At 43.1% G+C, this 5,441-nt stretch overlaps 1 protein-coding gene across 6 annotated transcripts in view; it reads right to left on the reverse strand.

Annotated features, from left to right (window-relative positions):
- MYRIP (myosin VIIA and Rab interacting protein) overlaps positions 1-5,441 on the reverse strand; it is a 340,631-nt gene that overhangs the window by 232,865 nt on the left and 102,325 nt on the right. Inside the window, exon 1 of one of the 6 annotated variants that reach the window (XM_080382637.1) lies at positions 3,205-5,382. The exons of the other annotated variants lie outside the window; for them this stretch is intronic. The gene's annotated coding sequence lies outside the window, so the exon portion shown is untranslated. Of the gene's footprint in view, positions 1-3,204; positions 5,383-5,441 lie in introns of those variants that run through there. 6 annotated transcript variants of the gene reach the window in all.

The raw sequence follows: 5,441 nt of genomic DNA on the forward strand, positions 1-5,441 counted from the left end.
TGTCAGGTTTTGTCTGCTGGTTCACTTATAGCTGGTTCCAAACTGGTGCAGCCTCAGAGCTCCTTTAGTTTAAACTAGGGAAGCAAAGCAGTTCATCCTCTTACAGGTTTAGAGGATCATCCAACCAGCAGAGATACTTTTTTGAGTCCCACAGAACCTACTATTTGATCAACTTAAGGTAAGCTACATCTTTAGGAACTAGCTAGGACTCCTCTGTACCTTAAAAACTTTTTTTTAAATAAAAAAAAAAAGCATTTCCCTTTATCAGGGCTCACTCTTGAAGACTGAAGTAGCATTAGCAGTACACTGAAATAACATGCTCCTTTGATAAGTCTACATGAAGAACATCAGCTTCACCAAGAAAAATTCCTATTTCTAGTCCTCTACATTAGCTTCTCCCAATTTTTAGATTCCCAGTATCCTTTATAATAGGCCTCTGGACCTTGATACAACATTGACACCATCTTCCCCTCCAGCTGAAAGCACAATCTCAGGTATTCTTCACCTACCACAACTACACAGCTGACATATTTCCACGGCGAAGGTGCAGTTCACTTAATCATGTGTGGAACCTGAGTCCACAGTATCTCATCCATTGATTCCCCTCTTTTTGACCTGCAACATTACCTTGGAGCACAAATCTGAAGCCTGCTTATTAAACATTAGAAGTGTGGGGAGTGTGTGTGTGTGTGGAATAATCTATCTGATCTTGCTCTAGATGTGAACGGCTTTCCTCTCACTTGGGATTCAACCCACAGGTTTTGTGCTTGAGGTGATTAACATACATGCAATTTTTGGCACTGCCTTTTGGCACAAGCCCCACTGAGATTGTAAAAACCAAATCACCAGATTATACTTTTTAGAATCCTCTCCGAAGCTCTTTCAAAAAACCTGCTGTTACTCCAATTCATGCACTATGGTTTAACTTAAATCCAATTCATGGTCTGTCAAACAAATGTCAAAGCACTTATGACAGCTGGATGCAAGCACTGAGATAACTTCCAGAAAGGGACATTCAAGCACTCTGGGGATGGCCACTGAGGGGCAGAGGAATCAGTTTTCTCAATAGGAAAAGCAGGAGTCACCCCCTTGCAAGATTAACAATGGTTAAAAAATAGCTACACTCAGCAGCTTGAGGTATTTGAGGACAGTTAGCTGCATCTCTGTCAGCAGCACTTAAATCATGCGCTGAACATCCATGCTGTAGCAATTCACAGTAATGGTACAAATCAGCACTTTTCTATTTGGATTGCCCTGTGACACAACATCCTGTTCATACAGCCCAAAAGGGACAGAAGAAACCCACATTAAATGACCTTCTGTATCAGAAGTAATACCTAATAAGCAAAGAAGCTCTTCTTGTATTAGTTTCAGAAGAGACAAAAACTCCTCACCACAACAGCAGAACAGAAAATTTACTCTTCAAGTTGTAAACACGCTTTGCTTGCTTTCCTTTCCAGAAGGAAAACAACAGATTATGCACTGCCTTCCTCCAAGAACAGAAAGTTGGTTTACAACGGCAGAGCCACGTATTATTCTGCATGGAGCCACATGGAAGGTGTGGGGGAAGGAATTGTTTAGTTATTAAAAAAACCCAAAGATTTCAGGCTGTTTCCTGGCTTCAAGACTCATTAAAGCCAGTGGGAATGCCATGGATTTTAATAGCATTTGAATGAGGCTCTATACTTCAGACTGCTATCACAAGACAAGACTACATCTCATTTCCTACTGTAAATAATCTTAGCACCCTTCAAACAGATTTGATCCAAAAAATATGGCTGCATTAATCCGTTTTATTCTTCTCCATCAGTAAGCAGCATATGTTGCAAGGAAGAATCCAGAAAAAAAGGTTTTTGCAACTGCTGCACAGCAGAATTTGAGCTTAGGTCTTCAGCAGTAGGACAGGCTAGTTTCCTTCCCGCCTGCCAGCCAGTGCCAGAAAAACTCCGGAAGTCTACTTAATTGATTACCGTGAGTCAACTTGAGAGAATGCCATAGAAAGTGTCTCATCTTCAAGATTAATCTCCAGAGTAGTTAGCTCCTCCACTTCAATAGGTAGTATTTCATTTAGAGATGTACTTTGCCTTGAAGAATGCAAAATTAATTTCCTATGGTAATGCTTTATATCTTAAAACAATCAGTAGATAGTAATGACTGCAGTAATCTAAATACCAAACACCATATTCATTTTTCTTTTATGATCATCAATTGATCAATAGGTAATAGGAAGTAACAAGAGGTCTTGTTTCCTCTACTCAGCTCAGGAACTAATGGGTCAGTAAAAATTTGCAAGATAAAGGTTCTAACCCTTTAGATAAAGGATAAAGATTTAGATAAAGATAAAGGATAACGTTCTCAAAAAAAGAAAAAAGTGCTCTGCTGTTGAAGTTCAACACTTATTGGACTGGAAGTCTAATGTGTTCCTATTCCCAGAATATTCTTCATAAGATCTAAAAACTTGCCATTATTGCAATAATGCCAATATTAGCTTTTGACCAGTCAAACCACTGCGTCCTTATACTCTGTTCATATACGCTAAAGCTGCGAGGCAATTCATTAAACTGCTTTCCACTACAGCGTGCTTTATTTATTTATTTTCAGGACATAAAACGTCAAATGTGATGTTTACTTTCTGAAAATGCATTTTTTTAAAAACGTAGCACAGCATTTTTCTATAAGATTGTTAAAATAATAATAATAAAAGAGGATAACACATTTCAACTTGAAAGTTAAATAGCAAACAGGTCACAATCACTAGTCTTTACCATATGAATGACAGAACCTACTAGTGTGCCAGCCACATGCAAGAGGTCTTCCTCTTGGGTTTCTGTAAATTCACGTAAAGTTTGGAGACAGGCATCTTTGCCCAGTCTCACAAAGAGATACACAAAACTAGACCATGGCTTGAAAACTTACCAAATTACACTGTATTTAGCCCTTCTACAAAGTTCCCTGTTAATGCTATAAATAAAGGCCAAGTTTCTTTGGTAACTTGAGCAACAGTATGGCGTGCTTTGCTCCACGCTGAAATACAGTGGCTATCTTCCTCCTCCCTTAAATCCAATAACCTTCTTTTGAAACTAAGCTGCTATAAATCTCTGAATAAAAGAAATATGGACCTGGTTTATTTTCTGTCTGTCAGTGGTTCACAGGTAAGCCAGAAGCCTTTACTATCTCTAAGAATTTATCTAGTAAATTACCTACCTGGTTCCAAAAGGAAGGTGAATAAAGCATTCCACAGAAAGGCTGAATTAGTCCACTCAAACAAATGAAAGGGTTTTCTCAAAGAGAAAAATTGTCCCGATGGCTTTCATGGAACTATATGCAACTAGTTTCCTTCAGCTTGTCCAACTCTGCAAGGGCAAGTTAAGATGGTTTACATTGCCAAACAGCAGTTTCCAGTCTGATAACAGTAGGGCATACTAATGTTGGCAGCAATAGAAAGGAGTCACATTTTCATACAGGGGTACTGTTTATGAACAATAATGCATTTTGTATATATATCTCCTCTTCAGCATCACTCATGCACAGGGATTTTTTTCCTTTGTTTAAGTACGAGCTGATCAAGTGTTCTGTTAACTGCAACTTTAAGCAGGAAAGGTGAATTCCTACTGTGCTCGTGCACTTGGGTATACCCCATATAATCCAAAAACCTGGTTTAGTAGTCAGGCGTAGCACACTCAGCTGTATTCATCAAGTTGGGGTGAAAGCAGGAAACAAACCCAGGAAAAAAACTTAAAAGTTTTAGCTTAGCTTTCTTGATCTTGTATGACTCCTAGACAGTGCTGGTTCAGATGAAGACAGTCTGTTAGAAAGCATTAACCTGTATCAAAGGGCAATATTGCATCTTCAGCCTGCTGCTGATTCAAGTGATGCAAGTCCTGGCACTGGGGCAGTGCTCTGTAAGTATCCCTCACCCTGTTAGAGGCTACTGGCATGGAATTCTCACTAGCAATTAATGTATCACAGCTGCTGAAAATTATACTCTCCTGTTTGTAATTGCTATACACGTTTTACTAAGTTACCTGACAAATTCCACAGGAAGGCTACAGAATTGCTGAGTACATTTTTGGATGCTTGGGCATAATGCATCAGTAAATATGGTCCGATACAATCTGGTACCTGAGTAACGACGGGTAAGGCAATAGCCTGAGGGACTGCATACAAGGTACAGCACCTTCTGCTTTTGACACAGCTCTGTTCATTTTTTTAAGCTAGAAATAAACAGCAAACATCACCATTTGACACTTAACTGCAGGGACAGAGTCAGTGATCCCAGTATAGTTCACAGGGAACCGCTATCACCATTAATAAGCAACTATAAAAACCTGTCTGTCCAGCTTGATGACAGGTCCCTCAAAGTTAGAAAAATGTCTGGTGAAGTGAGAACTAAACCAACTTTTCCTCCTTTCTCTCTCGCCTTCCAGAAAAGGGTTATCAGAAGAATGCATAAAAGCTTTTATTGCCAAAATCCATGCTGTGCCTATTCTAACAAACTCCAGGCTCCATAGCAAGACAGCTACCAGCATTTTCAGAAATGGTAGGGAAGGTAAAAATTTTAGTAAAATGGTAGGTATAAGGCCAAAAGAATAAGCACCATTTGTCAAAAATAGATCACTAGATACAGTTAACAGCACTGCAAACATGCTTGAGGGGGGACGCACACGTGCCCTATGGCATTTTGCGATCTAATTTGGTTACATTCGCATAAAACACAACACAAACCCCAGCACAACACACGCTCCTACTTAATTAGATTCTCTAAGAAAAGTCAGCCCGAGCCATATGGTATTTTCCTCAGCAGTTACGATAAACTGACCTTGATACTAGGAAAACGCACGCTGCTTCTGTCTGAAGCACAAATTACAGGCACGGAGCGGCGGGATGCTCCCGCGGAACGGGGGCAGCGGCAGTGCCACGCCGAAACCCTCCGTGCTCCCGGGGAAGTTGCTCTGGAGTAACACGCTCCAGTCATAACCGTAATAATGGGAATAATTAATAATGCACAGCAGTGACAGTGCTCGAATAACCACGCTGTCAGCAGAACACTGCGAAGCTAACCAGGCATCGGTCCGGTAACTAAAAGAAGCCTCGTATCGCGCCGTCGCCCCCGCCCCCCATCTCAGCACACGAGGTCGCCGGGGGGGGCGGCCCGCCTCGGCCCCTAAGGGCCCTGAGGCGGCCCCTCAGCCACCACCGGCCGCAGGACCCGGCGCCCGGCCCCGCCCGCAGCCCCTCACGGGGGGCAGGGGGCAGCCCGCGGCGGCCCGAGCGCCGGCCGCCCCCCGACGGGGCGCTGCGGCGGGCGGCCCCGCAACCACAGCCCTGCCGCAGGCCCCCTCACGGCGCCGGGCCCCGCGGCGGCGCTGCGGAAGCCCCCCCCGCCCCAGCCCCAGCCCCTGCCCGCGGGGGACGGCGGCCGCACCCCCGGCCGTACTCAC

Source organism: Falco punctatus, assembly GCF_963210335.1.
Source record: "Falco punctatus genome assembly, chromosome: 4".
Taxonomy (NCBI): Eukaryota; Metazoa; Chordata; class Aves; order Falconiformes; family Falconidae; genus Falco; species Falco punctatus.